Raw genomic sequence first — 18637 nt, 5'->3', positions numbered from 1 at the left:
TGTACAGCGTTCGATTCTACTTATGTAGTGTTCTGAACACACCAGACAATGTTTTAATCACATGTTGAAGTTAACGACATCGAGTGCAGGGTTCGATTCAAGTCTTGTTATGTTTCTTTCGTAATCCGCAAGTCTAAACATGCATATCGCTGCACACTCTTGCCTTCGCGATGCGTGTTCGATAAAGTTATGCCTTGACAGAGGAGGAGGAGGTGCAGGTGGTAGGGGAGGAGGAGGAGGAGGAAGAGCAGGAGGTAGAGGAGGTGTCGTATAATCTCCTTCAAGATAGTAGATGAGAGGTTATGTTAGCGAATGCACTAATGTTTAATGATGATAGCTAACGGAATTTCAAATTATCCGTCACCACAATTCAAAGGGATAGCAGCACGGTGCTCTGTTGATTAAAGATGGCATCTAGATAGAATTTCAAATTGCCGTCAGCACATGTTAAATGTATGTAGCTAGAGATAGCAGCACGATGCTCTGTTGAATAAAGATGGCGGATGATAGCTAACGGAAGTTTTTTTATTTTCAAATTATCCGCCACCACATGTTAAATGCATGTAGGTAAAGATAGCAGTACGATGCTTTGTTGATTAAAGATGACGGATGACAAGTAACAGAACTTTTCTAATTGCCCGCTACTACAGAGAGCAGCACGGTGCTCTGTAAATTAAAGATGGTGGATGACGGCTAACGAAATTACCCGCATGATAGCAGCACAGTGCTCTATTGATTAAAGATGGTGGATGATAGCTGTCAAAAAAGCACGTGGCTTTGTTTACTAAACAAGAGCACGTGGAATTTGCCGCCACCACATTTCAAACGTATCTACTGTAGCTAAAGATGGCAGCACGGTGCTCTCTTGCGGATGACAGCTGTCAAAAAGCACGTAGAATTTGCCACCGGCATAAAGAGGGCAGCACGGTGCTCTCTGGCGGTTGACAGCTGTCAGAAAAGCACATGGGTTTGTTTCCAAACAAGAGCGTGTAGAATTTACCACCACCACATAGAGGGCAGCACGGTGCTCTCTAGATTAAAGATGGCGGATGATAGCTGACAAAAAAGCGCATAGGTTTGTTTCCAAACAAGAGAACGTGCAATTTGCCATCACTACATTTCAAAGGTATCTAGCTAAAGAGTGCAGCACTGAGGTTTGCGATGCAAGATGGCGGATGACAGCTGTGACGTACCACTTTTCAAAGGTAAGTAGCTAAAGAGGGCAGCACGGTGCTCTCTGGATTAAAGATGGCGGATGACAGCTGCACGTGGCTTTGTTTCCAAACAAGAGCACGTGGAATTTGCCGCCACTACATTTCAAAGGTATCTAGCTAAAGAGTGCAGCACTGAGGTTTGCGACGCAAGATGGCGGATGACAGCTGTGACGTACCACATTTCAAAGGTAAGTAGCTAAAGAGGGCAGCACGGTGCTCTATGGATTAAAGATGGCGGATGACAGCTGCACGTGGCTTTGTTTCCAAACAAGAGCATAAAGAATTTGCCGCCACCACATTTCAAACTAAAGAGTGCAGCACTGAGGTTTGCGATGCAAGATGACGGATGACAGCTGTGACGTACCACATTTCAAAGGTAAGTAGCTAAAGAGGGCAGCACGATGCTCTCTGGATTAAAGATGGCGGATGACAGCTGCACGTGGATTTGTTTATCTCACGCTAGTGAGGTTAAGTTGGTAGCACTAAGGTTTAGGCCCGCCAAGATGGCAGCACTGCCGATGACAGGTGACGAATTTTACATCTACTACGATAAAGAGGGCAGCACAGTGCTCTGTGGTTTAAAGATGGCAGATGACAGCTGTCAAAAAAGCACGTGGCTTTGTTTACCACACGCTAGTTAGGTTAAGTTGGTACCGCTAAGGTTTAGGCCCGTCAAGATGGCAGTACTGAGGTTAGCAATGCGTTGTTGTCTGTCAAAAAGCACGTGGTTGTCAATAAACACGTGGCTTTGTTTACCTCACGCTAGTTAGGTTAAGTTGGCACTACTGATGTTTAGGCCCGTCAAGATGGCAGCAGTGAGGTTAGCGATGCGTTGTTGTCGATGACAGCTGTCAAAAAGCACGTGGCTTTGTTTACAAATTCAAATCTCCCGCCAAAAATTCAAATTTCCCGCCAGAATTCAAATTTCCCGCCAAAATTCAAATTTCCCGCGGGAGGAGGCGCCAGAACTGTCCAATATACTACTGCAATCAGGATGGGTTTTGATGTAAATAGGGGACCTGCTGATCACATTTCCAAATTTATGTTTATATATACACGAGACGCCAGTAATTGAGAGTCACTTTCTACCGACCTTTGTGTCGTGTTATTGAAGAATTTGAATCCTTTATGGACACTCAGGACCTCTCTTCGCTCTTATTGTTTCGTTGCCTGACTGTATGTGTGTACGGACGTGAGTGTAAATGGGTGGAGTATCAAGACGGAATATCTTTGTTTGGATTTTATTTTGTTCTTGTTTTTAGTTTTATTTCTCTACCTGATTGTTGGTGCATTTTCCTTCCGGCCTTTCAATCTATCTTAGCCCCTTGTATCGTTTCCGGGCGACATGTTTTATCTTACTTTCATGTATGCACTGCTCATGCTTTTGGCCCTACCATTACTTTTTGTAGTTCGTGTTCGTCCTCTTCTTAATCTCCTCCGGATGTTCTACGAATAATTATTTAATTTAGTCTGCTCTTTGATGTGTAGAAGTATAGTTTTGGGGGGTGACGGATTGTTGTAAAATGAAGGGATATTAGAGAATGGAGGTGTGATATACGGGAGTGGAGATAAGTTGAGTAGGTGAAATTAATAACTGTTGGAAAATTAGACCACCTTTTAATGAATTGTGTGGATTGCGTCGTGATTTTATGGGGATAATATGAATGTAATCGCACGCTTATAAGCGGTTCAACTGCTTGTAATATAATTCGATTCTGAATGATGGTATACCGACACAGTGATATTTTTGCAACGTCTCTGTAAAAGGGGAATTACGTATTTATAATTTTCATATTGATTATCATTCCGTACTTTCAAATTTATTTACTTTCTCCATTTGTCTTGTTATTAATTCAATAAATTTTTCTTTGTTATTTGTTGAATTTCGTAGTATTTTGATTTGAAAATAGGTCTGTTGGTATTTTTCAGCCGAGAGGCTCATCTCCAGCTCAAGGCTTGTAGCTTGTAGCATTTCCCAATCGCGATTCGGTCTTCAGTTTTTAGCTAATGATGTTATATTATGCACGGTGAGCAGAAATTTTTGAGTGCGGAGTGTGGATCGGAACTCACTTGTTCATGATGTAAATTACACGTTTGAAGCTCTGACAAAACAGGGTCTTGAGTCCACTCACGAGGCACCTTATCCCAGATCTTCTTTACAGCATTCGCAGCTATGAAAAATGAAAATGCCTTTGGTAATGCATTCAACTCTTCTACAGTAAAAGTCTTTTGTTTCTTCTGGCATGCATAAAGTTTTACATTTGCCTATTCAACTACGTTACACTTAGTATCAGATAGAAATTACATGATGTCTTTACCCTGCAAATGTTTCTTTCACTCTGCGTCATTTCGACACTGCAATTTATATTAATGTTTTTCTTCTCCCTCATGCATTGCAACACAACCAATCAGAGAGCCTGCACACCTGTCGTACGGACTGTTTAATTGTTTCTCCACTACGCTCCTTGTAAAGAGCTTTAAATTATGGACATCCTGATTCATGCATGTCGATGATTTCACCAGTTGAAGTTTGACACTCACGCAACCTTTCCTTCTTTTCACAACCCTTTAAAAAGTCAAGATTTGCTCTCGACAAATAAGCGCTTATGATCAAGGATAGAAAGGATTAAGGTAGTCCTTTTTTTTCCCACTGCAGACCTAAAATTGTTCAATCCACTGAGTCTGCTATTTTTCTTCATCTCCTTTCAAACAGGAAAGAGACGTTGGGCTAAATACTAAACTGATGAGTTTTGGCGCCCTCAAGACAATGCACTCGAACACAGCCACATCTTAAAACACAAATTTGTTGCCGTTGACTTTGAAGCCTTGTACATCAACTACTAATGTTCTTGTCATGATGGGATAAAGCGCTCTAGTCTCTATCATAGTATGTCAGTGACTGAAGAAAAATTCACACTCAAACTATATATAAAGGCTTGAGTTTACTAGAGAGTGACCGTGATAAAGAACACGTCTAGACATGCATAACCACATCCACGTCATCTGAGTATCGCACGTGCTCAGTCCCGTCGGAGACAGGACGTAAAGCCTTAAGCATTAGATCACGTCGTCATTGTTATACATGTTAGGCTTGTTCGCTACTGTCCGATGGAGACATAATGGCGTCAGGCCCCCTCCAAGATGGTTTTCTGGAAGGTGTACGTCGAGAAGGGCAGCTGGCCTTGAAATTATAATTCTTTGAGATTTCGCCCGCTCTATGATAGTGTCGGGGAAGATGTCGCAAAGGGCACCTGTTCAAAATCCAAATCAAACAAGTGCACGTGGTTAGGACCTGTCATGACGGCAGCTGTCATCTTGACAGCTGTTAATGATCCAAATTCCGCACCCACGTGGTTAAGATGGCAGCAGTGTGGTTAAGACCTTTCAAGATGGCAGCTTTGGGGTTAGCGACGTTCACTTGTTCAAAATTAGCGCCAAACCACTGCACGTGGTTAGGACCTGTCATGACGGCAGCTGTCATCTTGACAGCTGCTACTGATCCAAATTCCGCGCCCACGTGGTTAAGATGGCAGCAGTGTGGTTAAGACCTTTCAAGATGGCAGCTTTGGGGTTAGCGACGTTCACTTGTTCAAAATTCGCGCCAAACAACTGCACGTGGTTAGGACTTGTCAAGATGGCAGCAGGGAGATTAGGGACGTTCTCTTGTCCAAAAAAGTGGAGTTAGGGTTTGTCATGATGACAGCTATCAAAGGCACATGCTTTTGTTTACAGACAAGGCCACGTGCTCGTGACGTCATAGAGTCAATGACCTTGGTCCGCGTCGATGACCTCGGGTGATGACTCAGCAGGAAATTATGTTTACGCCAGTGATTTAGGACATACAGTGCCCTACTACTACTGCATTCGTCAAGTGAAAGATGGAGATATTGACGATGCTATCACATCATGAAGCCAGCAATGGACACGAATTGTGGAGTGTCACATAAATGTAACACACAGGCTTCCGATACGCAACTATGCGACTCCGCTACCTATGGTTTGTAAGTTTGGTATCCGATGGAAGGGAGTTAAGGTTCTTTGAGAAATAGTCTTTCAAAGTTCATCAATTATAATATCGACATGATATAGACTTTTCGGGTTATGCCGTGTCAAGAAAATAAGGCATAAGCCCAAAAGCCTAGATCATGTGTATAAGTACGGGCCGTGAATGCAACAATGGCAAAATCATAATATACAATACTCCACAGTCTGGGCTGGGAAGACTTGGGAGAAAGGAGACAAGCTGCTCGATTATGTTCGGAGGTGTCAGTGGAGATATGGCGTGGAATGACATTAGTAGAAGAATAACTTTTAAGTGGTGTCTTTAAAAGTAGGAAAGATGAAGTTGAAATTCAAGAAGAAAAAAATAGGGCAAATATTTATTTCTAACAGGTGGAGTTAGGGATTGGAATAACTTACGATTTGATATGTTCAATAAATTTGCAGTTTCTTTGCAATCATTATGAAAATGCTAAGAAAACAACAGGTAGGGAGTCCGCCACCTGGACGACTGCCCTAACTGCAGATCTGTGGTGATTGATTGATTAATTGCTTGATAGTCCACATATCGAAACGCAAACACAAGTTTTAGAACAATAAGTTAGCGTAACGGTCAACTTGTATGCTAGACAGCCAATGAACGTAGTGGTAATTGGTGGTGTACGCTTCTGATTCCCATTCGTCTTCCGTCTATTGACTGGACGTAGCGTCTTACGACGATGTCCAATAATTAACCAAGGCCCCACACCGCTGGCTGCGCAGAAGCGTGTGACTGGGGAAGACATGTCCATGCGCGTACCGCCATGTTGCGGGCGCTCCTCAGCTTGACGCGGAGGTCGAATGGAACTCGTGCTTTAACTTACATTTCGCACACATTAAAACATTCGCCTTATGAAATTAATGACAGCCTACACCGGCTACCGTGTACACACGCAATAAATATACATAATATCAAGACTGTGGTAATATTAAAATATACTTCTGTATAAAAACTGAAGAATCTACAAAAATCCTTTGGATAGCCTATAGGTGGCGCACCTAAAAAAAGAAACCTTTATCAGACTAAGTAAGAAGACTGAAAAATACACTACTACAAAACATATACTACCGGTACCTCGAAAATGATCATGTCGCTCACTTTAATGTAAAGGTCATGTTTATAACTGATGTGTTTGAACATTGTACGTATGGCAAGAAGGCCAGACTCGAAGGACGAGAATCACGTGGTAATCTGTCTCTTGAGAATCCTAAGACCAACAATTATTTAGCTTTATTGAAAATATGAAGACATGTTCAAAAAGCGGTCTACAACTTAAGTATGATTACACATCGTGAGATAAAAATTACCTGTCTCTCAGCAGACTGGAGAACACATACATTAAATATTTACACTCTCCTGTACCGATAACAATAATCTTCAATATCAACAAAAGGGAAACCTGTGAAATAAAATCTTTCTATGAAAGGTACATAGCTTATGATTCCTCTCAGAGAAGTCATTACAGCAAATTTTACTCAATTATCTTAAGACTGTTTAAAAAGTACATGACTGCAGAAATCTTTCTAAAACAATCAGATACATGTATTTTTTTTATTTTCTGAATATGAAATGCCTGCTCTGCGATGCAGTGGTAGCGTGTATACTTCTTACGCTGAGGCTCCGGGTTCAATTTCGGCCAGGTCAAAGATTTGTACCTAGATCTGTGTGCTGGTTCGAGGTCTACTCAGCATACGTGATTACAATTGCTGAGCTATCTGACGGCGAAATGCGGCCGAGAGGATTCGCCGTGCTGACCACATGACACCTCGTAATCTGCAGGCCTTCAAGCTGAGCAGCGGTCGCTTGGTAGGCCATGGCCTTCCGGCCTATTGTGCCATGGGGTTTGGTTTGGATATGGAATAACGTAATTGGATGAGTAGAAGTTAAATTATCATGTTTGTGTGATTTGGATATAGGTAAATCCTGCCTGACATTCGTTACACTGGTGCTCGTCTTCTATTGTGTATATCTTAAAATGAAATTAATGTCTAGGGTTAGTTTGAGTTTCTCTGCGTGGTTGAGGCTTAAATGTTATTTTTTACAATTTGCTGTACGTCCCTCCGCCACAGATAGGTCTTATGGTGACGATGGGATAGGAAAGGCCTAGGAATGGGATGGATGAGCCCGTGACAGCCCCAGCATTTGCCTGGTGTGAAAATGGGAAACCACGGAAAACCATCTCCAGGGCTGCCAACAGTGAGGTTCGAACCCACTATATCCCGGATGCAAGCTCACAGTTGCGCGGTCCTAACCGCACGGCCAACTCGCCCGGTTAGGCTTAAGTAAGAATGTTCTAATTTAAGATGTAAAACCCTCCTCATAATATTATCTTCTTAAATATTACTGCTTTTACAAACTCATTCTGAATTAACATTCTCTGAGCACATAAAAATTGAAAGTGCGTTCTAATTTTTCGCTAATATGAGCACAATGATTTACACCAGAAAGAAAAGAAAATGAAATTGAAAGTAAAGCACTTGCAAACAAAAAAGATTAATATCATAGTGAAAAGTTAATTTGATTAGCGTTTTGTAATGCAGACTAGGATTGACAAGATTGTAGTGAGCTTTGTTTAGATTTTATATTGTCAGATTTTTCTGGAATAGCGTATTAACAATTGTATTCTTTTATTACAAAGCAAGTGGGAAAAATTGGAGAAATTAAGACATACGATACTAATAAAGCATTTTTCAGATAATTGATAATTTGAAGCAATACCTTACTCTAATATTAGAAGGTTTTATCAAGTTGTATCAATCATATCTTACGGATTCTAGGCCCAGGTTTATCAAATTTGTATTACCGTTACACAGTTTGTATGAAAAATATCTAGTCTTTTTCAGAACAGCTTTTTAAGTTCTAAACAACTATCCCCGATGGATTGGAAAAACGCAAACAAGAAAAAGTAGCCTAAATATTCTAAATTGCATGTCCATGCGTTCCCTGAATCAACCACCTATAACCTGTTTAGTGCTCGATTATGGTAAATGAAGGTTACTTTTTAACAGTTCAATTCCTACTCACATGTGAAAAGAAATACCAGATCCCTTCTGATAGCAGTCTGTACAAATGAAGGCTGCACACGATTTCACCCCCGTGAATATCTTTCCATTCCACAGGTAATGCCTAACTTTAGGCCTAATATTGCCGATCAATTTAACTAACGTAATGTATCAGCTCCCTTGAAAATATTTGACAATATATTTTCACTCCGTCACATATAATACCAAACCAGATCCACTTACAGGCATGATTCAAATCGAAAACATGCAAGGGTCTGTAAACACTAAGCCATGCATTCGAAGCTGAAGCGCCCGCAACATGGCGATGCGCGAAAGTGTTCAATATTCCTCTTAGCATCAGCGCGCTCTATGAGTCTAGATAAGTAATATAAAAGTTTTTGCAACTAACCAAGAAGGAGAAGTCTCCCGTCTCTCGGAAGGTACGCACGCCATGTTTTTTCTGTCTTTTGGTCTGAGTGTAATGGTTGGTCTTGGTTGTCCCCAATGAGCTAAGCCTGTCATCAGCGCTCCCTGCTTGAAGCAAGTTGATAAGGGGCAGCCATGTTAACGGTTGTCAAAACAAAGCGAATTGGCGCGAGAGCATATGTTGAGGTGACAGGGACATCGTGTATGCCAATTTAATTCCCTAAGTTTTAAGAAGTGAAAACATAGATTCTCGCTTTCAAGAATGCCAGCCGTAAGCTCAGCGTATGGTTGTTCTAATCGGAGTAATAAAACCAAGGATATATCGTACTTTAAGCAAGTATTACTGAATTATAGCTGAGATTCCTTTTTGTAATTTCTGTTTGTAATTAAATCCATTTTATTGTTTACTTAGCGAAAGTACGGATAGCCACGGTAATTATTTGTCGAATTTTGTTTCAGATTTCGTTTAAAGAACAAGGAATTAACGGAACAATGCGTTGTGAGGGCGAAAAGAGATAAATGGTATCCCACTCAATTCAGTTGCTTATGCTCTGTACATTTCCAGCCCTATTTAATTTTCATTCACATTTACAAATAAAGGAAATGGAGCGCCCACAACCAAGAAAACGTAACCACAAAAAACACTTATTTCGTTCAAACGTACACTAAGTATGGTAAATACAGTATTTTACTGCTATTTTTGAAATGTATACAGCCTTTATTGTAGATGTCTGTTGCCTTGGTTTTTAAAACTATGCCACACTTCATAATGGACAACTTTCAAGCTTACCTTTCAGCTAGTAATCCCAGTATGATATGGTAATGAGAGAAACATGATATCCCCCTATATTATAATAAATAATTACCCTAAACGATTATTGTGGTAAAGTACTGGTTAGCGTGAGCAGCTGCCACCCCTGGAACCCCGGGTTCGATTCCCGGCTCCGCCACGAAATTTGAAAAGGGGCACGAGGGCTGGAACGGGATTCGATCAGCCTGGGGAGGCCAACTGAGCAGAAGTGGGTTCGACTCCCACCTTAGCCATCCTCGAAGTGATTTTCCGTGGTTTCCCACTTCTCATCCAGGCAAATGCCGGGATAGTACCTAACTTAAGGCCACGGCCGCTTCCTTCTCCCCCCACAAGGCCCCTGTTCAGCATTGCAGGTGCAGCCCTCCCTCACATTTGTATCCCCCGAACCAACTTAACGCCAAGGCCGTTTCCTTCCCTCTTCAGGGAATTCAATCGTCGCTGAGTCCGTGGGAAAAACCAACAATAATTTTTAAAATATGAACAGAATGAGGTTGTAATCTATTGTAGGTCCCTATGATTTTAAGGCTTCCTGTCATAAATATTTATGTCCATCGTTTTTATTCTAATTTACGCTTAACCACAACAGTCAAGGAGGGTAACGCTCTTGTTCCGATTTCGAGCCCTATTCGTATGTCACTGTGCGATGATTTCGAACTACCGGTACCCTACAATCAACTGATCGTGATGTTGGCCTCGTGCCACAATATGATGAAGTGGCGGTATTCGCTTTAATGCTTCAAACTATCGGCAACGGTCTTTAATTCTCCCCCAGTGATTCTAAAATGCGTATTTTCTACACTTTTCGGCATTTAAAGCTCATGCCCCCTTGCTTGTGTGACAACAGGAAACATGGCGGACTTTCGTTCTATTAGCTTCACCCAGGCAGCACTTCCGCCTCTCTATGTTATTCTAGCTCGTTGGTTGTCCCAGATGACTTTTAACTTCTATTCATGTGCAGTAGTCAGCCGGAGATAAGTGAATGTTACCGGGTGTGTATGTATATACGGTCGAGGAACGACGCACTGGTTATAAATTTGTGAGGTGCCCTATTCACTATTTCCGGTTTACTTTCGAAGTGGTTGGCTTGTCGTTATGTTCGAATTAACTTGTTTTGTACTGTGCATCTCGGACATATTGCGGCTGCTTGTACAGGTTTATTCTGTGGTTTGTGCTGTTTTACTTAAGATTTTCTACATCAGGTAATTGCAGTTTCGTACGTTTTACAACGTGTCCAAAGGAGTCTCAGTCTTGTACATCTCCATAAGCAACTTCATATAGTACTTTACGTGATAGGAAATAAGGTAAGCTTATTGTTCAGTTCGTATTAAAACATAACAGATCAGCGGCAGATTGAGCCGACTGTAAGCTGCCTCCATTAAATATACCTCAGCTACCATTCACAGTGATAATATAGACAAATTTTATTCCAACATGGTACCGAATGATTCTGAATAGCCTGCTCATGCGCAGTCGTATACACGGGCACCAAAAAGAATTGGCACACCTACCATTATATAAAAATTCCACGCAAATAAAGGTGATGCCAAGACATGGAATTATTTATTGAAAATTACAGTAGAAAATATAAGGTTCTTCGTGTATATTTGGTTTTTCACAATACAAAAATAAATGTTTACAAAACAAAATCAGTTGCTCTGCACATAAAAAAGTATTAGCACACCAGTACACAAATGAAATTGAAGTCTCTGTAATTCATGGAACTCATGTCTAGTAACCTGTGTGCATACCATTGGCACTGATGACAATTTGTATATGTCTTGGCATGCAGGGAACCATGTTGCGAGTTATCTCTCCTGAGATCTTTGACCATTCCTCCTACAACACCCTGTAGAACGACATTTTCAAACTTTTTTCTCCTAATGATTCCAAAGATGCTCTATTGGGTTAAGATCTGGGCTCTGTGTGGAGTGAAAACTCTTCTTGGTGTATTATATATTAACCACTCCTGCGTAAAAGATGCCATCAAGATTCAGTTTCTGTACACTGCTACATGTTATCGACACACTTTGTCTGGATAAATTTTTGTGCGGGCTTGAGTAATAAGGAGGGAGACATCCCGTTTCCGATAGTGCTGCCAGCTGAATGGAAATGAAATCTGAATTGAATCGATAATATGATTGACATGAAGTTTCTAAACCGTTATTATCTTAAGCCAACAGCTGTGTCACACGCACATTATATAACATTTCTCGATGTGAATCTTGTTCCCAGCATGAATTCTATAGTTTGGCTTTGCTGTGTAAACAAAAGCAGTACTAGCATGTAATGCGTACGCCAGATGTCGCACAGCGATGCATAAGCGATTCATAGTTTGTGTCTCAAAGGTTGTCAGTTCGAATATCGAAGATTCAGCACTAGTGTGTAAATCTATCCAGAAAAAGTGTGCCGATAATAAGTGACCTCGCGACAGAACAGTATATTTGCGATGATCCATAACGCCTTCAATAATTGCCAAGTCACCAAGACCAGAAGTTTCCATGCATTCCCAAACCACTATGCTTCCTCCCTCATTATTTACTGTAGATAAGGCATGTAGTGATTGGAGCTCCGTATTTGGTTTGCACTACACTTTTACATTTCCATCAGATCCAAACAATTTAAACTTGGATTTGTCAGAAAATATCACAGATTTCCAAAATTCAGTCAATTTATTGACATAACCTTTGGCGAACTGGAAGTGTTTTCTTCAGTTAACTTCCAAAATGCATGGTTTCTTTCCGGGAGATCACCCATGAATATCAGCTGCATTCAAAATATTCCTAATAGTTTGAGGACTGACCTGTTTGTTGGACGTTGGCTGAGTGTCCAATACAAACAATACTGAATTTTAAAGAACTCTTTTACTGCAAGATGAACTATGCTGTGATGTTCTATACATGTAAGAACTCCTGGACGTCCAGATCTGCGTTTATTGTCTGTTGTACCAGTCTCTTGAAACTTCTCGGTGATTGTCTGCATTGTAAAATAAGTAACAGAAAGTTCTTTACTAATTTCACGGTAACTTTTACCCTGCGGATGCAAGAAAACCACCTTGGTGTTGAATCACACGGAATGCTACTTCGCCTTCCGATTCATCATGACAAATGAATGACCAATACAGTTGCATTAGGTAAACAACTGAACTGTTTGTCAACCCCGATTGCACAAATCTGTTACGCGCGGCGCTGTCTGTAAAGCTCAATAACAAACGACGTACAGTTTGTCAGTACTTTTTTGAGCAAGAGAAAACTGTAATTTATTAGATTACATGTGTTTATATTGTGTTAAAAAACAGCTTAATCTACAAATGTTTAACTCTATTGAGCAAGGGTTAATGGTATACATATAATGTTCCTAGTATTTATACAATTGTATTATATGCGGAAAGGTGTCTGTAGCAATACTTTTTGGTTCCAGTGTACATGCTGTTCCAACAGAAATTCAGAACTGCGTGTGAACTATGAGTTCAGATTTCATGCTGTTCTAACTACATTCAGAACCATTTCAGAGCCAATACCAGGGACTGCATGTTGTATACACTCACATATGATTCGACCAGTAAATGGTCTGACTAAATGCAGTAATTCTCATTGGAGTAGTGAGGTCTTCCATCATCCATTGTTTAACGTTTTGTAACAATTCGTAGATGGTATTGATACAGTTCACAAATGGTATTTACTAATTCTTACAAACCATTATTAACAATCAGTTCCGGAGGCATTCTGATTCATGTATGCTCATTAAAATAATTTTGAAGGAGTTCATAGCCAGTTCGGAACCTGTTTGTTGTAACAAAGTAGTTTATAGCCAGTTCAGAACTGTTTGTTGTAACGGACATGCAGTATATATTGTAGCATAATCAGTAATGGTTCCAACTTTTTGGATAAAGTTTCCAATGAGTATCTGGCAATCCTCTAACAAATCATTTGTTTGATCAATAAGGAATCTGGCTAAACTGCTATCTAATTCAACATATCGTTTGGTAGCTCTGAAAGGGGCTGCTAGCCCAGGTGAGTACTCTGCATCGAGAGAAAACTATGGCTATATCTGTGTAAGAAACTTGCTTATGAAAATACATAAGGGGCAGGACTTACCCACAATTGTCATTAACATCCAGGATGAAGTACATAATTTGTAAGTGTTATGAATAAGACTGGGCTCTCCACTTACTATCTGAAGGTTTGTGGATTGAAAACAAAACTGAATGTACTATATCAGAACATTCCCAATAGCGACTTTCAAATTTTGTGCTGTATCTGAATCACTGCTGGACTCTAGTGTATAGAGAGCGATGTTTATATGGAGCAGTACAAAATGTACAGGGCCAAGAGAGCTAGCGGAGGGACAGGGGTTGGGGATTGTGTCTACACAGTGGCTAAATGCCCTGGAAGTTGAGCAAGAAATGATTAGTTTTTGAAGGTTTGGTTGTAGATTTTCTTCTCTTATTGTTACAATTGGCTTTACATTGCACTGACACAGATATAACTTATGGTAATGATGGGACAGGAAAGGGCTAGGAATGTGAAGGAAGTCGCAGCTCAAGAGTCAGTTTAATTTGTTTTCCCATTTTCATACCAAAGAAATGCTGGGACTCTACCTTACTGAATGCCACAGCCACTTGCATCCTACTCCTAGCCATAATGCCATAGGTCCTATCTGTGTCAGTGTGATGTAAGCAAATCATAAAAAACAGAAGGTACATCAAACCAGTCATTAGATTCCTAGTTTGGTGGGCGATATGTAAGTTGCAAAGTCACAGGTTTTCACAAGGGGTGTGCAAATTAATCCCATTCTGGGGGTGTGGGATGTTCTTTCATTGAAAATGTTTATCCCTGAGATTCAGTTTCCAGATAAAACTGGAGCTCCTGTGGCTATGAGCACAATTCCAACAATCACCTACAGACTTGACTATGAAACAGCAATAATAGTGTTTGTTGCTCATGTTTCAGTGAAAGGTCTGTGGAAGTAATCTACATCCCAAAACCGTCTATACCTCCAAACCCTATTTACAATGGACTTGGAAGTAAATATCAAAGAGGAACCAATCTGCTTTGAGGAAACATCAAATACTTCATGCGTAAGTATCATTCCAGGTAACTTTATAGTGATTACAATTAAACGCTTAGCAGTCATCTGAGTTTGAATGGTTACATCACTCTACTTTTATCTGATGTTCAGGAGATATATGAATATCTTCCTGTCTACTCTTAATGCACATATATATTTGTATATTAATCTCAAATTGACTAAGTGTATTTTTTTATGATTACACTAATGCAGAATTAACAGGTTGCACCTTTTATTTGGCACAGCATGTGTAAAAGCTGAAGAAGTGGATTTCTTTTCATCTCCTTTGCTTTTTAGCTCATGTCAGGAAGAATGGCAGTCTGAGTAGCTCAGGTTGTGGAGGTCTTGCCTTCTGGTTTTAAGTTGGCATATTAAATCCTACATCACCCTGATGGTATTAAAAGTGCTCAAATACATTAGCCTCATGCGGAGATGATTTCCGTCATCTTAGTGTTTCGAAACCTTTAATATATTTTGCAAGACATAGAATCAATAAGTGTTAGGCTGCTGAGCTGGTAGTCTTCATCCACTTTGATAATTTACTATACGAAGAGCAAAGAATAGCCACGAATTCAAGGACATGAGGGAGGTTTGATCCTATCTGTCAAAATTCCAGTCCAACACCAACATAGAAAGATTCCATCTGACTTGGTATAATGAATTACTTGTTTAGTTCTTCAGAAGTCTAATATTTCAATGGTAAGCCAGTTCATTCTAGATGTGTTCTAAGAATAACAGGGTAAAAATGTTAACTTTGGTAGTATAATAGTTAATTTTTAATAGGCCTATGCTTATGTGGGCTATAACAGAACAAGCAGTAGCAAGAAATATTTTATCACTGATCGATTTTTCTGAGGAGGCAATCTGACATTTTAATACATGTATTAAATTGTTACATAACATAAGAAAAACCAGTTGAGCTTTTCATAAATATTCTAATGTGTTCCCTTGTGTTTAAAATGGTTCCATAACAACAATCATTATCAAGATATGGTCATTATGCATGTATGTGTTAAAAATTATAGTATATATTGATGATATCTTATGCATAGGTGACTAATGCTAGATCCTAAGATATGGGGAATATTGATATATGATGTAGAAATCGCTGATGAAGTCAGTTGAGGCTCCCGAAATATGTGTGAGTGAAATAATTGTACAAAATTAGGAACCGATAATAGATTGAGAGGGCAGTCCAAACCATCACCTGTAGTATATTATGTGCTGGATGTCATTCATTGTTATTGGAAATAGTGGATATTTGTTGTCACTGGTACCTTGTATTCATTACTTTTCCCCATGGATAGTTTCATGATTGGTTACACAACACTTATTATTTTCAGTGTAAATTAACTGAGCAGGCCCTATTCTTTAAAGAATGAGCACCTTTATCTTACCTACAAGGCCCCAGTAAGATTTCCAATGAATTTTAGATATCAGTACCTGAAACTTAGTGCTGATTCTGGATCCTATCTGTGCTGTGGACATTTTTCATTAGGTAAAACTACTGGAGTGACCTTTGTGTTATTGTTCATGATAAAATTACTGATTTTGACTGGCTAGTTCCTTTTTGCCTAAAATTATGAGCGGACTGTGTCCATTAATGCGGTATTGATAGTTCTATTTTCCCCTTTTTGGCATGAACAGATTTAAATTAACGTTTATGTGGGGAGCATGCTTATTAGTGATTTTTACTCATCTCTTCTCCTGATTAAAAAGGTTTTGTGTTATTGATGGTCAACGTTGATAATTGAATTTTCCACTATGACAATACTCATAAAGCTTCCTAAAATGTTGCTTTTGAGATTGTACAGAGGGATAAATCTGGTGGAGTACTATACTTATTCCCTGTTAGGGTGAGGAATTTACAGGGCTCATGTGGATAGCCAGATGGTTAAGTACTCTATTGAAGTGAAAAAGTCACGGTATACTGTATTTAAAAACCAGTTAATGGCAAAATAGTTGACCACCTCTTTTTCTACCATGATATTACAACACTGGTATCACCTGACCTGATAGGTATTGCAACAGCATTATTTATTATTTTTTTAAAATGCTGTTTATTCGGGGCATCGAATTGTAGAGATCTTTTGCCCCTACTTGCACCATGTAATATGAACCTGCGTGTAATTGGAATGGAGGAAGTGTAGAGTGTTGAATGTGAGGAAAGGAACATTGAGGATGACACAAACACCCAGTCACCAGGCCTGGAATATTAATTATTTACAATTAAGATCCCCTGACCCATCCCGGATTCAATCCCGGGGCCGCTGGGTGACAAGGCTTGCACGTTGCCCCCTACACCGCGGGGCCAAATTTGTTAATGTTCTTTGAAATCTACCATAACAGAAGGAATGTTATAACAACTTATTATTGTTATCTTTCTAGAAACAAATTCCTGCAGGGTTTCATTAATTTGGTTTAGGAACTAGTCTAGAGGCTTAGAGTGATAGGGCAGGCCGTGGTGTTAATGTGATAAAAGAATTATGGTAAATATTAGTTCAACTAAGACCTCTTAATGGGTGAAGTGCCCTGCCATGTTTACAGACTGCCCAGCTAACATACCCTAGACATGCTCTATTTACACACTGTTAAACTGTGTAGTTGAATGATCTATCATCTATATATTGATTATTTTGGCAGCATTTTATTATAATTATCCATTTCATCTTTCAAAATGATACTTAAATATTTTTGAGCTTAGGTGTCTTGTGTTTATTTTTTCTTGTAACTGAAAAACTACTGGATGTATTTGAACCCACATTTTGAATCCTCTTATCCATGGATAGTTTTTAGGTTCAATATAATTTCAACATCCATGAATTGACTGGGGATTTATGTGAAGACTGAAACAGTCATTTTACTCTCCCAAAAAATTACACAGACTCACCAAATGTCCTGATTTAGGTGAGAGTCTCTTGATTTTTCATCGCTCCTTCCAATCTTCTGCTCGCCGGGACCGATGTCCCGATTTTCAGAGCAGTATCAGTAATTTTCATATTCTTCCTCTTCTCCTTTGTTTAGGCCTACGATGGACCACGTGGTTCTTACCTCTGGTGAGCTCTTTTCCGCCTCTTAGCCCAGTATTACTTCATTCTAATGCTATGGGTGTCTTTTCTTTCTTGAGTCCATTTCACTCCTACTCCTGGATGCAGTGATTTAGTTGTTAGTGACTGGAGAGAGTCAGATGTCTTGACTAATTTTCTGAACTTATCTCGGTTCTAAAGTTCAATGGGATCAATGTTTAGGTATTGTAGGTCTTTCCGAACTAAATTCGTCCATTTGGCATTTGTTGCTTTCCCTCCAGGTACAGTGTGGAAGATCCTTGACTCTGGCTGTCCATCCTGACTACGTGACCATAGAACATTAGTCTTCTCTTCCTCATAGCTGTTGTAATGCTCTCTATTTTACTTTACAGTTCCTTGTTGTGCCTGATTCTGTACCCATCTCCCTCTGTAATGGGACCGATGATCCTTCTGAGGATCTTTCGCTCTTTCAGATCCATTCTTCTTAGTTGTCCTTTGCGGGTCATGTTTAGGCATTCTGAGGCGTACAGTACAGATTGTCTTACTATGGTGTTGTAGTGTCTAAGTTTAAGATTCAAGGAGAGGGATTTAGACTTGTATATGTTCTTACAAAGATGATAAGCTCTTTCTAATTTAGTGTATCTACTCTTCGTTGCAAGGTCCTCATTAACATTTGGGGTTATCCATTCTCCAAGATATTTTTAATGAGTTGGCCTTGTGTATTATTTTGTCCCCCAAGGAAATGAAGTTGGGTGCTTCTCTGATGTTGGTCAGAAATGCTGTTTTATTGACAGTGATCTTCAGCCCTACTTTAGCTGCTATGCATTCTAGGGAGGGTAGCTTCTTCCATACTTGAAGCTGAGAGTGTGAGGTCATCTGTGAAGGCTAAGCAGGTGACTGTTAACTTGTCTTTTTTGTAGCTGATTTTTAATCCAGAGTTGACATCTAGTGTGTTCGTCCATTCCCGAATGACCTTCTCCAGCAGACAGTTAAACAGGATGGGGGACAAACCACCTCCTTATCTAACACCTGTTTTGATCTCAATGCTTTTT

Source organism: Anabrus simplex, chromosome 10 (assembly GCF_040414725.1).
Source record: "Anabrus simplex isolate iqAnaSimp1 chromosome 10, ASM4041472v1, whole genome shotgun sequence".
NCBI lineage: Eukaryota > Metazoa > Arthropoda > Insecta > Orthoptera > Tettigoniidae > Anabrus > Anabrus simplex.
The sequence above is the reverse complement of the archived record's forward strand: the minus strand, read 5'-3'. Positions refer to the sequence as shown.